Source organism: Anomaloglossus baeobatrachus, chromosome 1 (genome assembly GCF_048569485.1).
Source record: "Anomaloglossus baeobatrachus isolate aAnoBae1 chromosome 1, aAnoBae1.hap1, whole genome shotgun sequence".
Classification (NCBI taxonomy): Eukaryota; Metazoa; Chordata; class Amphibia; order Anura; family Aromobatidae; genus Anomaloglossus; species Anomaloglossus baeobatrachus.
The window spans coordinates 371,538,387-371,561,144 of record NC_134353.1 but is presented as its reverse complement, the minus strand read 5'-3'; the positions used below and the strand labels follow the sequence as shown (position 1 = coordinate 371,561,144).

The following is a 22,758-nucleotide window of genomic DNA, read 5'->3' as shown; positions in this document are numbered from 1 at the left end:
CCAAATGTAAATATAAATATAATATATATTATATAATCTTGAGCTAAGTTCGCATGTTGAGTAATAATCGGTTAGGCCTCAGCTCCACCTGCGCATAGCAAACAAATAACCCTCTGCTGCGAGCGTAAGCCAAGTGTCATGCAACTGTGATCCGATCTTGCAATTGGATCACAACAGCGGAGAAGAGGGAGGGAGCACTTTCTCCCTCTCCTCCATGGCCTGTCTCTGCGTACATCGAACTGCGATTGGATGACATGCGAGTGCAGGGCGCTTGTATGAGGGTGCGTCAGCCGAGACTTGCTACCAAACGCAGCATGCTGCGATTCATTTCTCATGCTGACATGGCATGAGAAATAAATCGCAGATGGACACTAACCCATAGTTTGGCACTGGTGCGAGTGCAGTCTAATGTTTTATCAAATTGCACTCGTCCATGCATAACACAAGTGGTACCAAGGCCTAAGAAAGGATCCAGCAGCAATCCATTTGCAAAAAAAAGTTGTGCCGACACAACATGCTGTAATTTTATTTATTTATTTTTAAATCTTAAAGTCTATGGAAAATGTTGATTGGTCATTAATTTTCTTCCAAAAAAAACTGATTTGTTTTCCATACATTTCAATATTAATGAAAAAAACTGATGTGGCTGATATCAGTTTTTTAAAAACTGATAAAGTTGTCTTAAAGGCCCAGTCACACTAAACAACTTACCAGCAATCCCAACAACGATGCAACCTGATAGGGATCGCTGGTAAGTTGCTAGGAGGTTGCTGGTGAGATGTCACACTGCGACGCTCCAGCGATCCCACCAGCAACCTGACCTGGCAGGGATCGCTGGAGCGTGGCTACACGAGTTGCTGGTGAGCTCACCAGCAACCAGTGACCAGCCCCCAGCGCCGCGTGGAAGATGCTGCGCTTGGTAACTAAGGTAAATATCGGGTAACCAACCCGATATTTACCTTGGTTACCAGCGCACACAGCTACACGTGCAGAGAGCAGGGAGCAACGCACACCACTTAGCGCTGGCTCCCTGCTCTCCTAGTTACAGCACACATCGGGTTAATTACCCGATGTGTGCTGCAGCTACATGTGCACAGAGCAGGGAGCAGCGCACACCGCTTAGCGCTGGCTCCCTGCTCTCCTAGTTACAGCACACATCGGGTTAATTACCCGATGTGTACTGCAGCTAAATGTGCGCCGGCACTGACAGTAAGAGCGGAGGAGGCTGGTAACGAAGGTAAATATCGGGTAACCAAGGACAGGGCTTCTTGGTTACCCGATGTTTACCGTGGTTACCAGTGTCCGCAGAAGCCGGCTCCTGCTGCCTGCACATTTAGTTGTTGCTGTCTCGCTGTCACACACAGCGATCTGTGCTTCACAGCGGGACAGCAACAACTAAAAAATGGCCCAGGACATTCAGCAACAACCAACGACCTCACAGCAGGGGCCAGGTTGTTGCTGGATGTCACACACAGCAACATCACTAGCAACATCGCTGCTACGTCACAAAAGTTGTTCATTAGCAGCGATGTTGCTAGCGATGTTGCTTAGTGTGACGGGGCCTTAATGCATTTTGTTTGTTTTTTAAAATGGATTGCTGTTGGATCTGTTTTAACGGATGATTACTGGACATGTGAACATAGTTTTAGTTTCTGTCCTTTCAGGAAGTGTTTACAGATGTTTTCTTCTGATCAGATGCAGGATCATGACAGGTAAGGCTACTTTCACACATACGGTTTTTGCCGTGCGGCACAATACGGCGCTCTGCAGAAAAAACGCAACCGTTTTGTTTTTTTTGCCGCCGTTTGCATTAGCGCCGTATTGTGCCGTTGTTGGGATCGCTGGTAAGTTGCTTAGTGTGACTGGACCTTAGGACTTAACACAGATAGGGAGATGTCCGGTTTAGGAAGGTTGGGAGATGGAGGGAAAAGAACAAGTTCAGTTTTTGAAAGGTTAAGTTTCAGATAGAGAGCAGGCAATGTCATGTCTGCTCTCTAACACCTCTATTCTGATAACAAAGGATCAATAGGCAATGTCTTAGCTGATCCTGCTCCCCCTTCCTTCACAATGACCTGTGTATACATTAGATGCTTCAATACAAAAGATAGGGGGGTGGTCTAAGGGGTGCTTCACACACAGCGAGCTCGCTGCCGAGATCGCTGCTGAGTCACGCTTTTTGTGACGCAGCAGTGACCTCATTAGCGATCTCGCTGTGTGTGACAATGAGCAGCGATCTGGCCCCTGCTGCGAGATCGCTGCTCGTTACACACAGCCCTGGTTCGTTTTCTTCAAAGCCGCTCTCCTGCTGTGACACACAGATCGCTGTGTGTGACAGCAAGAGAGCGACAAATGAAGCGAGCAGGGAGCAGGAGCCGGCGTCTGACAGCTGAGGTAAGCTGTATCCAAGATAAACATCGGGTAACCAAGGTGGTTACCCGATATTTACCTTAGTTACCAGCCTCTGCAGCTCTCACGCTGCCTGTGCTGCCGGCTCCGGCTCTCTGCACATGTAGCTGCTGTACACATCGGGTTAATTAACCCGATGTGTACAGCAGCTAGGAGAGCAAGGAGCCAGCGCTAAGCAGTGTGCGCGGCTCCCTGCTCTCTGCACATGTAGCTGCATTACACATCGGGTTAATTAACCCGATGTGTACTGTAGCTAGGAGAGCAAGGAGCCAGCGCTCAGTGTGCGCGGCTCCCTGCTCCCTGCTCACACTGGTAACTAATGTAAACATCGGGTAACCATACCCGATGTTTACCTTAGTTACCAGTCTCCGCAGCTTCCAGACAGCGGCTCCGTGCAAGCGCAGCGTCGCTTGCACGTCGCTGCTGGCTGGGGGCTGTTCACTGGTCGCTGGTGAGATCTGCCTGTTTGACAGCTCACCAGCGACCATGTAGCGATGCAGCAGCGATCCTGACCAGGTCAGATCGCTGGTCGGATCGCTGCTGCATCGCTAAGTGTGAAGGTACCCTAACTATTGTGGCTATGTACATGTGTTGTTTCCTGAAACAACCCTAAAAAAGCCCCAGTGTAAAAATTGAAAGATTCTTATTACAGATTGCGATAAGTAATAATAAAACCCTTTGTCCACATTTAAACAAAAATACATTTAACACAAAAACCTGATTTGATTTAATCAATAGGTCATTTTCTGATTATTCCTCAAACAAAACAAAAATACGGCACTACCCCAGCACTAGCATACTGCATACTGTAAAGACCAAACACAATACTATGTTAAAAGTGGTGCTACACTTGGGAACAAATTAGTAGGTATATCCAGACAATTGAAGAAAAGATCAAGCAGCACTCGCCATGCATAAAAGCGATCCTATTGTACTCACATTAAAAGTCTGAAGCGACCGGAGGTAAGGCCGCGGGTGTGTGTGTATGCTCTATTCCAACAAAATTCCCATACTCAGATTTTACCGGTAGTAACATTTCTTTACTAGGAAACATATTTATAATACAATCAACTGAACTATCTGCACACATGAGTATAGGGAAGCCCCTGGACTTTCACTCCTTCCGGGTATGCAGCAAGAAAAAACAGAAGGGAAAACAACAACAAAAAAATGGCGGCAACTTTCCCTAACTTTCCCTACAAACACGTACCAGTCTATCCCGGAAGAAGATGCCGCTCCCACGTCGCAGGCCTGGAGTCTCACGGTGATGGGTCCTGGTGCAGCGCTGAAGAAATGAAGCTCCTCGGTCTTTTCCTTCTTTTTCTCCTTCCCCCGCAGGTGACGGATTCTAAGTAGTCTTTTGGTTCCGGAGCACGCCGGGCAGAAGAAAGCAGGTCACAGTCCTTGCAATTACCCTCAGATGGCGGTGCTCGGCAGTCCGATTAACTCCCTGAAGAAAACAAAGTTCTGCAAACCGGGAGTGACAGAAACTGTTTCCACCGGGTGATTTCTTCCTGACTTTTGCGGCAAAACGAGCTCTCTCTTCAGGGAGACCACACGCAGGTCTCTCCTCACTGAGCTCCGGAGCTGAACAACCACTTCCCGCGTCTTTTCTTCCTGGCTTTCATACACTAGTTCCTGTGGGGAATTTCCCAACTCTGTGTTTGTCGTTGTACAGTCTGACGCTGCCCCCTTGTGGGCAATTGCTGGAACAGTATTCAAAGCCATTTCTACAGAAAGGATGCAGTCGGACTTGCTGACCCCATTACATACCCCCCCACTTAAAGGTTGGCAGTCCCTGTCAACTACCGTCGGTTCCCAGGCAGCGATGACTGCAGACGTTACAGGGGTTGGTTGAGAAGTGGGCCATACATACTGGTCCCTGTAAGACCGCCCGGGCGGGATCCCAGCAGTGGTGCGGTCAGTGCGTCTCAAGGGTCGGTTGTTCCCCACCCTGTCACTGTCTCTACACCCCACTCCAGTCAACGCTCCGGGGAAAGAACTGGGTTGTGTAGGGGGGTCACTGATCTCAGAGTCAAGGTGATCACTATGCCGGGAAACGTCTGTGACGTCAGTCGTGTTGGTAGTGTCACCCCCTCCGGGTACTGTGGTAGGGGAGTCAGGCTGGGATCGGCAGGGCCGCAACATATTTCGGTGCACAGTGCGGATGCTGTGATTGTCTTCACCCCGCACTCGGTATACATGCCCGTTGGGGTAGGGGCGTTCGATTACCCGGTAAATCTCAGTCTCCCACTTGGCTCGAAGTTTCCCTTGGGGCTTCTTGATACGGAGCAGGACCAGCTGTCCCAACTTCAAGGGTTGCTCTTGCACGGGGAGTGGATCAGCATGTATCTGGTCCCGGATTTGTTTGCTCACCAGTCGGTGCACCGTCTCCATCTTCTGTCGGTGAGCATTTAGCCAGGAGGGGTAGTTATGGCAGACGTCAACTCCAGGGCGAAATAGGTTCAGGTCATGGACCCCTTTTCCGGGGCGACCAAAGAGAAGGGTGTGTGGGGTGTAGCCAGTCACAGAGTGGACCTGGTTGTTGTAGGCCCATACTAAATCAGGAAGGAATTGAGGCCATTGGTCTCTCTTATCATCGGCCAAGGTGCGAATCAGCTGGAGTAGGGTCCGGTTGAAGCGTTCACATGCACCGTTCCCTTGTGGGTGGTAAGGAGTGGTCCTCGACTTCTGGATCCCATACATCTGGTGCAGCTCTTCGATGACTCGGCCCTCGAAACAAGCCCCCTGGTCGGAGTGCAACCTCTCCGGGCACCCGTAGACATGGATGAACTGTCGACAGATGGCCCGAGCAGCCGATTCAGCCGTCTGGTCTTTGGTAGCGACAGCGACAGCGAATTTTGTGAAGTGATCCACCATGACTAGACAATACTGATAGCCACTGCTCGCCGTCCCAACCAGCAGATAATCCACCATCAACAGCTCAAGGGGTCTGGATGTCCTAATTGTCTGAACAGGTGCACGCTGCTCGGAGGACTTGTGTAGTTCACAGGTGCGACAGGTCTGGCAGACGTCTTCAACCAGCTTGCGGAGCCCCGGACAATAGATAGACTGTTGAACCCACCGAAAGGTCTTGTCCATTCCGAAGTGTCCATTCCTAATGTGGGCCTGAGCCACCATCTCACGGGCCAATTGTTCAGGCACTACAACTTGTGTACATTCTTCCAGCATGTGTGACAAGAGAACCTTCCGGTATAGCACTCCTTCTCTCAGAATCAGCCGGTCCCACTGGCTGAGCAGGGTCAAGGTCCCAGTAGACAGTCGTGCCCGTATATCGGCGGGAGGCTTCTGCTGCCGTTTCACCCATTGTTTGAGTAGAGCCCAATCAGGGTTCTGGTCCTGAATCCTGCACCACTCCTGAGGTGGCAAGGCGACTCCCACCGGAGTTCCAGCTTCGCCCACAACGAACTGGCGATGATCCACCATCTGTTGGGCGAGCTTTGCAAAGTCAGGTGTCTCGTCCCCTTCTAATTCTTCATCCCGGTCTCGGTTGAGTAAGGGGTATGACACCCTAGACAGGCTGTCCGCATTTTGATTCTCAGCTCCAGCCCGATACTTGATCTTGTAATTGAACTTGGAGAGCCGAGCCATCCAACGCTGCTCCATGACTCCGAGCTTCGCATTTTCTAGATGGGCCAACGGGTTGTTATCGGTCAGGACTAGTACTTCGGTCCCCGTGAGGTACCCTGCAAATTTCTCCGCCATAGCCCACGTTAGGGCCAACAGCTCCAGCCGGAACGAGCTATAATTGGTGGGGTTCTTCTCGCCCTCATGTAGGGACCGACTGGCATAGGCTATGACCCGTTCCTTGCCGTCTTGGACCTGTGAAAGTACTGCCCCTAGACCCTGTAAACTGGCATCGGTGTGTAGTTGAAAGGGCAGGTTGTAGTCCGCATATGCCAGGATGGGGGGAGACGTTAAGGCACCCTTTAGGGCTTGGAAGGATTCTTCCTGACTGGGCCCCCAGCTGATGGGTCGTCCTCTGGGACTGTGGGTGGTCCCTCGAAGCAGATCATGCAAGGGTGCAGCAAGCTGGGCGAAGTTTTTGACGAACCGGCGGTAGTAGCCGGCCAACCCCAGGAAAGCCCTGACCTCTTTGACGTTTGTGGGCTGCGGCCAATCCCGTACGGCGGCTATCTTCTCTGAAGATGGCTGGACGCCTTCGGCTGAGATCCGGTGGCCCAGGTAATTAATCTCGGGCTGCAGGAGACGGCACTTGTTGGGTTTCAACTTCAGGCCATGTTCCCTCAACCTACTGAACACACGGCCCAGCTGCTGCAGGTGTTCTTCAAATGTGGCCGAATAGACTACAATGTCGTCCAGGTAGATGAGGGTGAAGTCGAAGTTGAAGTCTCCCAAGCAGCGCTCCATCAGCCGCTGGAAAGTCCCCGGCGCGTTGTTCAGACCAAAGGGCATCCGGTCAAACTCGTACAGGCCCATGGGTAAGATGAAAGCAGTCTTCTCTCTATCTTTCTCATGCATAGGTACCTGCCAATATCCGCTGGCCAGATCCAACGAGGAGAAGTATTTGGCTTTCTTCAGGGCTGTCAGGGATTCTTCGATCCTTGGCAGAGGGTACGAGTCCCGGATGGTGCAAGCATTCAAACGGCGGTAGTCCACACAGAATCTCAGGGATCCGTCCTTCTTCTTGACTAACACTACCGGCGCCGCCCAGGGGCTCTGGCTTTCCCGTACCACTCCCGCGTGTAGCATGGAATTCAGGAGATTTTTCACTTCTTGGTATTGCTGGGGAGGAATTTGGCGGTACCTTTCACGGATAGGAGCAGTGTCACCGGTGGGGATCTCGTGCTTGATACTGGTGGTGCACCCAAAGTCGGTGTCGTGCCGGGCAAAGGACGCCTGATGCTCTTGGAGTAGCTCTTCCACCTGAGACACCTCCCGTTTGGAGTATTGGGATACGTCCAACTGACACTTCTCTCGGAGTTCTCGCCCTACGTTGGTGTCACCCGCGACAGCGGCCATGGTAGAGACCGTCACTGTCCAATCTCCCTCTGTAGACGGTACAAACTGGAGGGGGCTCATAGGGTTCACCTCTTCGGTTAGAGCGTAGACTTGGCCGAGCTGTGTCCCGGCTTTTAGGTCAACGCTCACATTAGCCGTGTTGCCCAGCCTGACAGGAATTCTTCCCTTTCTCACTACTGCTAGAGTTCGAGCGACTAGTGGGTTCAGTTTCCCCTCCCTCGGGGAGCGCGGCTCAATCAGCACCTCCACGCCTTCAAACTGTCTCATGGTGCCAAGGGGTAGTGAGATAACTGTCTCTTTTCCAGCTGGTAAGGTGATCCTAGTATGGCGGGGTACGGTGACCGTGGCCAGCGGCAGCTGTTCTTCGGTCATTCGTTGGAGGTTGCAGGTCCGGACCACTTGTTGAAAGGCACGGCGGGTGGCCTTATGTGCGGTCACTCCTTGCCAGTACTTGGGCCCCTTCTTGGTAAACAACACCAGATTCAGGTCTTTCAAGATGTTCATCCCAATAATCATGGGCGTTTCTGGTTCAAAGCCTTCCCTGACCACGATTATCCCTCTCTTCCCGAGATCTTGGCCACAGATTTGGGTGTTCATCCAGGCAACTCCCGACACCGGAATGGGTAAATTATTGGCTGCTTTGATCTTGATGGCGGTATCAGGGTCATAGGCAACTCGCGGCTTTAGACATTCTTCGTAGAACTGCTCGGAGATAGTGGATACCTGAGACCCAGTATCCATTAACCCTTGTACGGCGATCCCTTCCAGTAATACTTCCAGGGTGGGGCTATTTGATGCAAGTTTGTTCCGTGGCTGGCTCTGTTTTCCTACACCCCTCTCTTTGGCATCCCCTGTCGAGTGAGCCTCTTTGACAGGGGCGTCTAGTTTAAAGGCGGCCTCTGTTGTGGGACCTGACTTGCTGGTCCTGGTAGATCGGACTGTGGAGGAGCTTGAGAGTTCTGGGGGCAACGGTTGGCTTTGTGGCGGGGATCGCCGCATGTCCAGCATCTTCCCATCGGCCGGCTGGGTTGTTGTCTCGCTTGCCGGCCCACCTGTTGATCTAAGGTGAGCTGTAGCACCTGTTTCTGCAACTCTGCCACCATCTGTTTCAGTTCCTCCGTGTTGCTGTTCGGCGTCCCGATACCAGATATGGACCTGCAAGCCGCGGTATATGTCTGTGTCTCCACGACAGGTCCCCTTGAACGTTCTATAGCTTCTTGTTTGGCCTCAGCGAACGTAAAGGCCGGATTTATCCGGAGTAGATCTTGCAATGAGCGGTTAAGGTACGGGTCTCTCAATCCGGTCACAAACTGATCTCTCAATACCAGGTCACGGGTACCCGTACTAGCTATCTGTTCTTCTTTTCTACAGGCTTGTTCTAGTAGCACTTGAAGGGCATTGGCATATTGAGGGATGTCCTCCGACTCGAGTTGCGTCCGCCGGAAAAACATATAGCGCAATGTTCCCGCATATGTGGTCGGTCCATAGGTGTTCTCCAGCACCCGCACTAAGTCATCCAACGTACGCTGGCCCCTAACCGTCTCCAGCCTGACTGTCGTCCACGCTTCCCCCTCTAATGTTAGCATGGCCATTTCTGCTAAGGTCTTAGGATCAGTGTTATACATTTCCCCCACTATCTTAAGTTGTTCAGTCCATTCAGTTACAGGATAGTTCCGTCCGTCAAACTTCCTCACCTGATTGACAATAGATGGCGGGGGAGCTGTCCGGTTATAAGTTACTACCGGGGGATGATTTTGTTGGTCACACATCCTGCCGACTACGCCACATGAAGCGACCGGAGGTAAGGCCGCGGGTGTGTGTGTATGCTCTATTCCAACAAAATTCCCATACTCAGATTTTACCGGTAGTAACATTTCTTTACTAGGAAACATATTTATAATACAATCAACTGAACTATCTGCACACATGAGTATAGGGAAGCCCCTGGACTTTCACTCCTTCCGGGTATGCAGCAAGAAAAAACAGAAGGGAAAACAACAACAAAAAAATGGCGGCAACTTTCCCTAACTTTCCCTACAAACACGTACCAGTCTATCCCGGAAGAAGATGCCGCTCCCACGTCGCAGGCCTGGAGTCTCACGGTGATGGGTCCTGGTGCAGCGCTGAAGAAATGAAGCTCCTCGGTCTTTTCCTTCTTTTTCTCCTTCCCCCGCAGGTGACGGATTCTAAGTAGTCTTTTGGTTCCGGAGCACGCCGGGCAGAAGAAAGCAGGTCACAGTCCTTGCAATTACCCTCAGATGGCGGTGCTCGGCAGTCCGATTAACTCCCTGAAGAAAACAAAGTTCTGCAAACCGGGAGTGACAGAAACTGTTTCCACCGGGTGATTTCTTCCTGACTTTTGCGGCAAAACGAGCTCTCTCTTCAGGGAGACCACACGCAGGTCTCTCCTCACTGAGCTCCGGAGCTGAACAACCACTTCCCGCGTCTTTTCTTCCTGGCTTTCATACACTAGTTCCTGTGGGGAATTTCCCAACTCTGTGTTTGTCGTTGTACAGTCTGACGCTGCCCCCTTGTGGGCAATTGCTGGAACAGTATTCAAAGCCATTTCTACAGAAAGGATGCAGTCGGACTTGCTGACCCCATTACAAGTCCATGATGTCAAATTGGGTCTTTAAATAGCAGTGCTAATTGTCAGTATCAAAGCAACACAAACTTTAAATCAAGTCATTTTACAAATACAAAACTAACAAAAACAAAATTAATAAAAATCGTTATAAGACAACTGATAAATCATTTGTCTCATTAAAGCCCGGCGGGCCCTGTGCATCTAGCCACAGAATCCACTTTGCAGGCGTAGTCTATGAAAGTCACCCCCTCTTTCAGGTGGGTTAACTCTTTCTAAGCCAATAAACGTAAGAGTTTTCACATTGGAGCCATGTATTTCCCCTATGTGTTTAATTAATCTTGTGCCGCCTAATCCGCATGCAGTTTTTGGTGCATTTTTTTGACATGCGCTATTTTGTGAAATCGATGCCTGGAAGGGCTAAAAATGCCCCACCAATTGACAAGCTGCAGACTTTTTCTGCACCCAAAACTGCAAGGAAACAAGCAATGTGCGCACAGCCCTTCAGAATTCTCATTGCCATTGCTGGCATGAGGATAGACATGCAGATTTCAGCAACAAACTGCCCAATAAATTGCACCAAATCTGCAACAAAAACATCAGTGTGTACACTAGACTTACACTATAAAGGGAATCTTTCAGTAGGATTAACCCTTCTACCCTGTAAACTGTCATTGGCATGCAGATCATGGTAAGCTGAATAAAATTATACCTTGGTATCTGCAATCCTATGTCTTATTCCAGATAAATCCCAGTTTTTCTTAATATCTAAATAAGCTGTTAATATCTATGAGCCAGACATAATTTCCCTGAGGGGGAGGTTACCAGAGCGAGACATGTAGATCAGGAGAGCAGACTGTCAGTTATTACATGTCTCACTGGTAACTACCCCTTCATTTAAAATAAGCTCTGGAAGCAGATTTTCAGGCATCTTAGCAGGTCATTTACATATTAAAAAAACATTTATTCTTATTTCTCAGGAATAAAACATTGGATCACAGATATCAAGATATCATTTCATTCCTCTTTCTATGATCTGCATGTCCATATAGATGGCTTAGGATTAGTGTTGAGTGGACCCGGATCGGCAAAATCCGGATTTGCACGGTTTGGGTGGCAGATCCGAGTCCAACCCGGACGTGGGATTCCAGGTGCACGATCCGGATCCGTGTTTTGTTTTTTTTTTCTCTCGCTCTCTCTCTATCGCTCTCTCTCTCTATCGCTCTCTCTCTCTATCGCTCTCTCTCGATCGACATATATGGGGCCGAACTCCGGATCGGATCCGGACTTCTTTCTCAACCCGCCGGGTAGCCGCCGGACCCGGATTTTTCACTATCCACTCAACTCTACTTAGGATGGTTGATTCTACTGACAGATACACTTTACCCACACATTTAAAGGGAATGAATAGCACAACTAGTAACCCGGATCGGCAAAATCCGGATTCGCACGGTTTGGGCGGCAGATCCGAGTCCAACCCGGACGCGGGATTCCGGGTGCACGATCCGGATCCGTGTTTTTTTTTTTTTTTCTCTCGCTCTCTCTCTATCGCTCTCTCTCTATCGCTCTCTCTCTATCGCTCTCTCTCTCTATCGCTCTCTCTCTCTATCGCTCTCTCTCTCTATCGCTCTCTCTCGATCGACATATATGGGGCCGAACTCCGGATCGGATCCGGACTTCTTTCTCAACCCGCCGGGTAGCCGCCGGACCCGGATTTTTCACTATCCACTCAACTCTACTTAGGATGGTTGATTCTACTGACAGATACACTTTACCCACACATTTAAAGGGAATGAATAGCACAACTAGTAACCCGGATCGGCAAAATCCGGATTCGCACGGTTTGGGCGGCAGATCCGAGTCCAACCCGGACGCGGGATTCCGGGTGCACGATCCGGATCCGTGTTTTGTTTTTTTTTTTCTCTCTCTCTCTCTCTCTCTCTGTCTCTCGATCTCTGTCTCTCGATCCCTCTTTCGCTCTCTCTCGATCTCTCGATCGCTCTCTCTCGATCGCTCTCTCTCGATCTCTCGATCGCTCTCTCTCGATCTCTCGATCGCTCTCTCTCGATCTCTCGATCGCTCTCTCTCGATCGCTCTCTCTCGATCGCTCTCTCTCGATCGCTCTCTCTCGATCGCTCTCTCTCGATCGCTCTCTCGATCTCTCGATCGCTCTCTCTCGATCGCTCTCTCTCGATCGCTCTCTCTCGATCGCTCTCTCTCGATCGCTCTCTCTATCGCGCTCTCTCTCTCTCTCTCTGTCTCTCGATCTCTCTCTCGATCCCTCTTTCGCTCTCGATCTCTCGATCACTCTCTCTCGATCGCTCTCTCGATCGCTCGCTCTCGATCTCTCGATCACTCTCTCTCGATCGCTCTCTCGATCGCTCTCTCTCGATCACTCTCTCGATCGCTCTCTCGATCGCTCTCTCTCGATCTCTCGATCACTCTCTCTCGATCGCTCTCTCGATCGCTCTCTCTCGATCGCGCTCTCTCTCGATCGCTCTCTCTCGATCGACATATATGGGGCCGAACTCCGGATCGGATCCGGACTTCTTTCTCAACCCGCCGGGTAGCCGCCGGACCCGGATTTTTCACTATCCACTCAACTCTACTTAGGATGGTTGATTCTACTGACAGATACACTTTACCCACACATTTAAAGGGAATGAATAGCACAACTAGTAACCCGGATCGGCAAAATCCGGATTCGCACGGTTTGGGCGGCAGATCCGAGTCCAACCCTGGACGCGGGATTCCGGGTGCACGATCCGGATCCGTGTTTGTTTTTTTTTTTTTTTTTTTTTTTCTCTGTCTCTCGATCTCTGTCTCTCGATCCCTCTTTCGCTCTCGATCGCTCTCTCTCGATCGCTCTCTCTCGATCACTCTCTCTCGATCGCTCTCTCTCGATCGCTCTCTCTCGATCGCACTCTCTCGATCGCTCTCTCTCGATCTCTCGATCGCTCTCTCTCGATCGCTCTCTCTCTCGATCGCTCTCTCTCGATCGCGCTCTCTCTCGATCCCTCTTTCGCTCTCGATCTCTCTCCCGATCTCTCGATCGCTCTCTCTCGATCTCTTGATCGCTCTCTCTCGATCGCTCGATCGCTCTCTCTCGATCGCTCTCTCTCGATCGCTCTCTCTCGATCTCTCTCCCGATCTCTCGATCGCTCTCCCGATCTCTCGATCGCTCTCTCTCGATCTCTTGATCGCTCTCGATCGCTCTCTCGATCGCTCTCTCGATCGCTCTCTCGATCACTCTCTCTCGATCGCTCTCTCTCGATCGCTCTCTCTCGCTCTCTCTCGCTCTCTCTCGATCGCGCTCTCTCTCGATCTCTCTCTCGATCCCTCTTTCTCTCTCGATCCCTCTTTCTCTCTCGATCCCTCTTTCTCTCTCGATCGCTCTCTCTCGATCGCTCTCTCTCGATCGCTCTCTCTCGATCGCTCTCTCTCGATCGCTCTCTCTCGATCGCTCTCTCTCGATCGCTCTCTCTCGATCGACATATATGGGGCCGAACTCCGGATCGGATCCGGACTTCTTTCTCAACCCGCCGGGTAGCCGCCGGACCCGGATTTTTCACTATCCACTCAACTCTACTTAGGATGGTTGATTCTACTGACAGATACACTTTACCCACACATTTAAAGGGAATGAATAGCACAACTAGTAAAGATTCAGTTTGCCAGCACCTTTTTAGGAACATATTTCAGATTACAGAGGTAAATGTAATATTTTTATGTTGTAAATTAATACCACTTGGCACAGCAGGAAGATCAGTAACTCTTTTTGCCACTACCCTGCTGGGATTTATCTGTGCGAAACTGTGAATTTTGATTTGTACCATCATGTCAACACAAACTGTAAATTTATAGAAATATTGCCAGGAGCAATGATCGGTATTACATATTAGCTTTTTTGCAAGTTAGGAGTCTCTTTCTTTGATTTGTTTTTAATTACCTTTCTCTCGAGAGATTGATTTTTGGGATCATGCTACTGGGAAATAAATAAAATGTGTTTTACAGAGATTGCTTCCCCTTGGAAAACAAAAGTATTATTTTGCCGTTGGATATCAGTATGCTTACACAACATTGATGCATAAATGTCACATTTGCATTCTTTTTATCTTAACGTGGCTTAATTTGATTTACTTAGAATGTAACACTAATTGATATGTTAATCTCTCAAGCAAGCACAGAAGGAAAGCAGCTGCCTATTTGATGTAAGCAGTCTTTTTTTGAGTTTTGAGTCGTGTTTTTTTAGTTTTCGAAATTGTAGCTAGGGTTAATGGCGAGAATGCAGTTTTTCAGACACCATGTTGAGATAAAGTGATAAAGGAGGATACTGCAGTTAGAACAGTGTTGCTTGTATCTAAAGGCATGACAGTTCCAGGAGGGATTTGTCCGGTCGTTGATTCCTGTAATACTCCTAATTACCGCTACCCTGTATAAATAATACACGGACACTGCTTATGACTTTGGTTAAAATTGGCCACAGCAGCCCTTTATTGCCTATTGTTTACACACCAACACAAGGGGGCGCCGTCCAACGGGCGTCCCCAACATTTAACAATAGGTAATACCATAATAATACAGTACGTAACACAATACGTAACCCTGGGTAAGCCCGGTCCAGAAACCACCTTCCACCACCAAGACATGATCCCTGGCCGCGACACACACACCGGGCCGGAAATGAGGTATTAATCACCTACGGATCAATACCCCAACCTTGCAGGACCCCATGCCTGCAAGATCCCTGTAACCGGAGCCACTATATCCTACCAGTGACTCTCCAATCAAATAACCTTGTTCGTGAAACAGCATCTGAACCAGACCCAGCCTACTATAGGTCCAGTCCAGAGCCATATTCTACCACCATAAACAAGATCCCCAGCTGCAGCACACCGACCCAGAGATAAGAGGCATTAATCACCTACGGCTTAAAACCCAAGAACCTAACAATAAATGAGGCTCAAAACCGTAAAGCCCATTACCGACTTTAAACTAACAGCCTCCCCCGGCCGCAAACACCAGTCCGGATATAAGAGGTATTGATCACCCACAGACCAAACTTTCCATACCATGCATAGCTCCAAGCCTGCTCACAATTACCTGTCACCAGAGCCACTATACCCAACCTGTGACTCTCTGCAACCAACAATGTAATCTAAACCTTTGGCCACAACACTGACCCATCCAAGAGGCATTGAGCACAAAAGAGCAATCTTCCACCCTGCAGAGACCTTGTCCCTGCAAGCTACGAGTAACCACAATCACTGAACTTACCTAGTGGCACGCCAACCAACCACCAGTAACCATTAGAGCTCCTCTGGACCAGACCTACCCCCGCTGTTTTGACAAAAAAGGGGAGGGGGGGATAAACTCCATTATTAATGTTGACCGTACACATATATAACATACATACACAGATACTCCCACGTGATCTACCATTTTGTCCTCCCGCTGACAAAACCCAAAATGACAATAGAACAACATAACCCACAACGCAAGATTCATTTTTTATTTTTTTTTACAAATGGCTCCTTTTTAAAATTTAAGAATTATACATGCATAAAAAACCCAACAACAATCACAGTACAAAGCAGAAGGGAGAGTGGGGAGGAAGCTGTCGTCCAGGAAGTACAAGAGGAGGAAACTGGCCCCCACCTCCTCCTATATACCCATGCAGCTCCTCCTTTTCCTCCACCATACTCCCCTCCCTAACCAATCACCAACTTCTTCCACCTGCCTATAATAATATCACCATTTAACCCCATCATCTCCCTACCCTCCAGACTGTCATGTCGCCCTTACACCCTATGGGTTCCATGGCTTTCTTTACTTGGTTGTAGTATATTAATAGAAGCAAAGATTTTCTGACTCGCCCACCCCAGGGCTATGGGACACCTGGTGCCTGGCCGGACTAGTCCGGGAGTCGTCAGTGGTGGCGGGGCCCGACTCCGTGACCCTGGCGGGAGTCAATTAATATGGCTTCAGTGGGGGTGTTTAAATTTATATTCGTGACGCCACCTATGGTTTGCGGCTATTAAGCCGCCGCTGCTGCATGGGGCCTCCGGGGGTGATGGAACGGCAGCTTGGATGGTCCTGCTCCCCACAGGTGGAACGGTACCCCGGGACAACAGTTGGTGCTTGTGAGTGTCGATGTAGTTGCGGTGTAGTGCAGGGCCGACAGGCGGTGAAAGGACCGGACACAAACAAGTCTCTTTACCTTCTCTTTTACTGGATAAACGGTTAGTCCTGGGAGACCGTTACAGGTAGTAGAAGGCTCCGGCCCGCCTGGAAGTAACTGGGGTGCTCTTTTTGGCCAGCTGAGTATGAGGCCTACTCCCTGTTCTTCCTTTGCTTTCATAGGACCCTGCACTCTGAAATAGCAATGGCCCTCTTGCTGCTGGGACCGGTGGTACGTCCCTCTCCCTGTGTGGTAGGCTGCGCAGGCCCTCTCTGATGCTTCTCTGCTGGAGTCCACACCGGGCCTTGGTGATGCAGCTGTACCTTCAGGTTGCTTATGGAAAAGGGGCTTGCAGCTCTCCTGCCCTTCGGATTCGGTTACCAGGGAAGGGTTTTACACCCTGGCAACCACAGACTCCGATGTCCACTTCTGCTTCTTTGCCTCTCTACCAATCCTGCTTTACTGAGCCAAGCTATTCCAGCTCCAGGCCCCAGTCCACAGGACAGCACTACTTTGCGTCTTCACTCTCCAACTTCCCTAACAGACTGAACACTAACTCCCTCAGGTCAGGCTTGAGGAATTCTCCCTGGAACTCCAGGTTCAGAGCTCCCTCTGCTGGCCTGAGAGAGGAACAGTGTTGGATGTTGGTACTTACTGGCCAATGATTTCCCCAATTACCTCCAGGCTCAGTATTAACCCTTTTGAGGGGCAATGCTGTTGTGGCAACCAGATCCTGGGGCGCCACATTTCCATTATGTGAATGTCATGTAATTAGCTTCTTTACTTGCTAATTCATTGAAAAAGGACATTCGAGCTGTTAGTAATTATTTTCCCATACATGATCATAAACCGTAACCATCGTTTTACATTTTTGTACCCATAAATCAATAGTGTATGTAAAAACAATATAGTTTGTAATATGTCTTGTTATAGAAATCTGCTTCTTTCACCTCCTTTCATGCTCTACAGGTAAAATCTGTATTCAGGGAAAATACAAATGTCTTTAATGAAATGCCCAAAAGTAAAGAAAAAAGTTCAGCTCACCGAGTTGCTGTTCAGCGCTGTTTATATGGACCCAGCGCAGGGAAAGCTTGGCAGCCAAATATACGATATAGGAAAGAAGTCCAGCGCAGTCCTCAAGATGTAGACTTTAAAATCATCGATATTTATTTGTGAAATCCAAGACTTTGTCGAAACGCGTAGTTCTGTGGGGTCTCTATTATCTGTATCCCCTTTACTTTCTGCTGACCGCTTTGCACAATTTTGCTTTTATTGGATTTCACAAATAAATATCGATGATTTTAAAGTCTACATCTTGAGGACTGCACTGGACTTCTTTCCTATATCGTTTATTAATGAAATAGTGGATGAAAATTTATGGTCACAAGCTTTTTATGGAGAATAGTAACTACTTTTCAGGAGAACTTGCAATAGAATTTTAAAAGCACCAACTGTCATTTCATTGTTCAGTAATGGGGAAATCAGTCTTCACTAAATACAGATTTTATCCCTGACTTGAGTGTGAGAGATCATTCCAGGAGGAGAAATAATCATATTTATCTGATAAGATATATTACAGTGTCTTAATTGAATTTGTAGTATTCATTTGTGAAATAAAGATGTTATTGTTAATTCATTTAAAGGAAATGGGTGATGTACCTTCAGTTAAAAATGGTCCAAAACTTTGTAAGGAGATGGACATATAGCCCATGTTTCCCCTTGAAGACATAAGTACTGTTATAATGTGTAATGTGAATTGTGACGCGTTATTGGTGATTGAATTTTGCCTGATTGGGTTAGTATTGAGACTAGCCCAAACTGTTACAAGCTAAAGTGAAGGGACATAAATAGTTTTCTGGCAGTAAATCAGATCGGACCTAGCGTACAGTAAAAGCGGACTTATGGTCTGAGTAGTGAGCAGAGCTGCATTAGGTGGGTGTCCCTGATATGGGTGGACACCAAGACCGTGGATAGCGTGAACCCGAGTAAAGAATAAGGAAAAGTGAAGGACGGACTTAGTGGTCAACCAGAGATGAGACCTGGGACATGACACCTAGTAGTATAGCTGAGTTTATAACTCAGAGAGGTAACAAACCAGGATGTGTGCCCCAGGTGAGAGTTCCAAGTCGTCGGAAGTAGAGAAGCTATGTACCATCCAAATTGACAAACTAGTTCATTTGAGGGGAAGCGAGGATGCAGAACTGTGGGTTGAAAATAAGATTTAAACTTGTAGAGAAACCATGTGTGAAAATGCTCTGTGTAGCAAAGTAAATGTTTGTGAATTTATGCACCCGCTATCTATAGTAAAGGTTCCCACCAAGTGGCTGTTTAGTAAAAGATTGTTTGTTTATTTTGAACTGGTGGTCTACCTCATCGAGCTTTCTAACATCTGGTCCTAGCCCACCAAAGTCATCAGTAGCATGTGGCCTGCAAGGGCATTGCGCACCTCTTGACTTCCACACAAAGTCCACACACCCTGCCAAGACCACCACTATGTATTGTGATGGGGCGTAAGACGTCTACCTCTCTCACTTCTACCACCCCGCACCACGCTACAAGTTCAATAAATTTAAAGGGAACCTGTCTTGTGAATAATGCTGCCTGAACCACGGTTAGCATGAATAAGGAACAAGTCTCCCTAATTGAAAAATCTGTTTTACTTGGAAACGCTGCATCATACAGGGAATAAAGAGACTTGCCATCAGTACAGGAGCCATTTAGCTTCTCCCTACCTGACTTTGTTTAATTGAAAAGTGTCTATATGTAAAAGGCAGAACCTGTCATTCAAAGAAGAGCTGATATGGTTCTGCCCTGAAATTAGCTGTAGGAAAGGCTATACAATACTAATATTATTCCCCTGTTAATTCCCCCTCTGTTCCAGCTTTGATGCTCCAGTGTCCATTTTAAGTAAGCTTTTTCTTCAATTTCAAAGGGAAAACAAACTATAGTGCACATTGGGGGTGTTTTTTTTAGTTTGGAAAATGCACTAAATTTGCTTAATAATAAAACATTTGGAAGGATAAAAGTCCAATTTTTTATTTTTGTTTTGGCGCCACATAAAAAAAACCTGTAAAAATAACAAATGTTACCTGGGGGGCTTCTGGTAATATGGGGGTATCTACAATCACTGGAAGTCTTGTATTGCTGTAGACTATGTAAAATTGAAAGTCCAATTGTTTAGTTCCAAAAGTGAAAAGCACTTTATCTTTTTTCATTTGCCTTTTAGAAATGAGCAAATGGATTGTAAATGACTTGATTTTGCTTTGAAGCTCCCTCAAAATTCAGATTTTGCTGACTCCAACACTTGATTGTTTGATAGAATCCAGTAAAATGACCTTTTGGCGGCTGTTAAGCTAAACGCAAATATATTACGCTCATTCACAAATTCAAATAAGACACGGTAGGTAAATAGTAAAATGAATGCTGTTTGTCTATATGTAGTTAATCAAGTGATTTGTGCGAACTACGCTTATAAAAGGGAGTACCCATTCTTGCACTAGGGGAATCCACCATGGGATTCAACTGTTCCCATATGAGCCGGTCTAAGGGGTACTTCACACACAGCGAGATCGCTACTGAGATCGCTGCTGAGTCACGTTTTTTGTGACCTCATTAGCGATCTCGCTGCGTGTGATACTGAGCAGTGATCTGGCCCCTGCTGTGAGATCGCTGCTCGTTACACACAGCCCTGGTTCGTTTTTTTATTGTTGCTCTCCCGCTGATAAGCACACATCGCTGTGTGTGACAGCGAGAGAGCAACAATCCTGAATGTGCAGGGAGCAGGAGCCGGCGTCTGACAGCCTGCGGTAAGCTGTAACTAAGGTAAACATCGGGTAACCAAGGTGGTTACCCCGATATTTACCTTCGTTACCAGCCTCCGCAGCTCTAACGCTGCCAGTGCTGGCTCCTGCTCCCTGCACACGCTAAGTTAAGAGGTGTGAGCTGGTAACTAAGGTAAACATCGGGTAACCATACCCGATGTTTACCTTAGTTACCAGTGTCCGCAGCTTCCAGACGCCGGCTCCGTGCAAGCGCAGCGTCGCTTGTACGTCGCTGGGGGCTGGTCACTGGTCACTGGTGAGATCTGCCTGTTTGACAGCTCACCAGCGACCATGTAGCGATGCAGCAGCGATCCTGACCAGGTCAGATCGCTAGTCGGATCGCTGCTGCATCGCTAAAGTGTGAAGGATTGTCCATTTATGATGAGCTACTGGACTGCAAAGAACCCTTCTATTTTTCTTGTAGAGGGGCCCTCTACTTTCTGTGTTGTTCCTGGTATGGGGCATCCCTATTGATGATGGATCTTTTTATCAATCATGTCCACTTGTGTGTTTTGAGTTTTGTTTGTTTTTTTTTTTTTTTAAGAGGCTTTTTGGAAATCCCCTTTGTCTTATCTAAAGGTAACAATCTAATCTTTCAATTCATCTTCAACTGGAGAGAATGCAAGATCTCCAAGTTTTGAACATGAGAACAGAATAATTTTCTTTAAATATTTCTTTTACCTAAGAATCCATGAGAGCAGATCTGATTTAAGATATTAAGGTTATAAATTTAGTTAAGTCCTACTCTCTTCATCTCCATAGGGCACAAGTTTGCATGAGTATAATGCGCGCATTGTATGTCGTTCATCACTTCTCAAGTAATGTGCGTAATGGTAGTGGCTTATAGAATCTCATTTCTTTTATAATGTGAAATTTCTATGGATATAAATGTTAGATATACACAATTCTCATAAAAATCTTTACTTTCTCTGTGATCTTAATTTTGTTTTGTGATTTCAATCTGTTTTTACGTATATATATATTTTATGACATTTTGTAAGGTCAGAAACCTTGATATTGTGCAAAAATAATTTGCTATTTTCTGCAAAAGGCTTTAAATAGGTTTTCAGCTACTTTAACATTGATGGCTTATCCTTAGGATAGATAATCAATGTCTGATCGATAAGGGTGTGACACCTGGTTTCCAGCTGATCATCTGTGCTCGGAGTCGGCGGCTGCTGGAACTGCACAATTACAGCTCTGTACAGCTCCGTCTACTGTATCGTGGCCTCGACAGGGTACTGCACAACCACTCCTTTGATTTGAAGAGAGTAGACTGGGCTGTGAAGATCCATAGTTGTGCAGTTTCAGACGCTGCCAACACCAAGGGCAGCTTATCGGCTGAGGTGCAGTGTCTCCTCCCCACCGATTAGCCACATGTACATGATATTGGGTTAAGGGGTTGGAGACATTTTAGAGGAGGATCTAAATATACATTTTTTTTACAACTGAAGCTTGACAGGACTCAGACGAGTAGTGTGATAGCCCAGACATAGGACATCGTTCTTGCCCCTGCAGAATACCTTAGCCCTCTCATGCTGTGATGCATATGTTTAAGCAACGGTCTGACAAGTACCATAGGAAAGGCGTTTGCGGAATGTGCTCTGAGGCTAAAGATTTCAAAGCTTAAGCAACCATGGAGTTATGCTGTGTACAGAAGTCAATATGGTATGAAAAGTTTATTTTCTAATGGTACTTTAAATAGTATTACAAGGGCAGATACTGTGTTTTTACCCTGGTGGTTCCATTTCACAATCAATGAGCCTTTCTGCTCATCTGTCTCAGCAGAAGAGGGTTGGTCTGAATTTCTTTTCCCCCAAAAGTAATTCCGATACATGAATGCACTTTTCTGTGCTTGTTTCTAGTGAATGGCATCAGTATAGACAAGTAGAGATTGCTGTAGAGCACAGCTGCACTGTAAGATGCGGACAGACTCCATCTAGTCCGAGAGAAGGTGCAGAGGGGATGCTGAAAAACTGTCTTCAGCATATTTAATACCTCTGATAAGTGTTTTCAGTCCACAGTAAGTAGCTTGACGCAACAGAAAGTTGTTTGCTTTTTCAAGCTCCTCAGTGTATTATTCGATTTTATCACCTCTGTTGGAATGAAGAACGCAACAGGATAGACTACTCTACTCTTCCTAAATTAAACCCTGGTCTATGGATCTGCAGTTTGCTTGTCACCGGGATTTTATCAGGATGAATGGAAGGCTTGTACTGTGCTCTCTTCACCAAAAGCATGTACAAGCATAACTTTAGAAAGTACTTGGCCAAGCTGCTGGCTGAAGATTGTCCATATTGTAAAACACGGATTTTCAGATTTTTTTTGCAACTTTATTAATTCTAATGTTCACAACTTAACGTCATTACCATATATATAAGTTTTTAGATTTTTTTATTATGATTTTAAAAAGTCAAACTGTAAAATTCAATCTATCATGGCAAGATAGTTCACTTAGTTGCCTTTTTTTAATTTTTTTTTTTTTTGTTTTTTTTTGCCTTTTTCATTTTCATTTGTGGCACCTAGATTGAATACATTTTTATGCTGAATCTGAAGTATTAGGTAAGTCTTGATTATTTAATTCTTTTTATTTGGTGATTTTTTGTAAAGACTGTTGCATTGACAGGAAATTTCCTCATCTATATCTATGCGTGTGTGTGTGTGTGTGTGTGTGTGTGTGTGTGTCAATGCACATTATTTTAGATTAAATGTTTATTTTGCTTTATAACTAGTTTACAAGAAAATGAGTTAAAGGGATGGTC

General features: G+C 47.2%; 1 protein-coding gene across 4 annotated transcripts in view; it reads left to right on the top strand.

The window, feature by feature from the left end:
* CSGALNACT1 (chondroitin sulfate N-acetylgalactosaminyltransferase 1) overlaps positions 1-22,758 on the top strand; it is a 528,406-nt gene that overhangs the window by 226,416 nt on the left and 279,232 nt on the right. The window contains exon 1 of one of the 4 annotated variants that reach the window (XM_075352487.1): positions 22,532-22,558. The exons of the other annotated variants lie outside the window; for them this stretch is intronic. The gene's annotated coding sequence lies outside the window, so the exon portion shown is untranslated. Of the gene's footprint in view, positions 1-22,531; positions 22,559-22,758 lie in introns of those variants that run through there. 4 annotated transcript variants of the gene reach the window in all.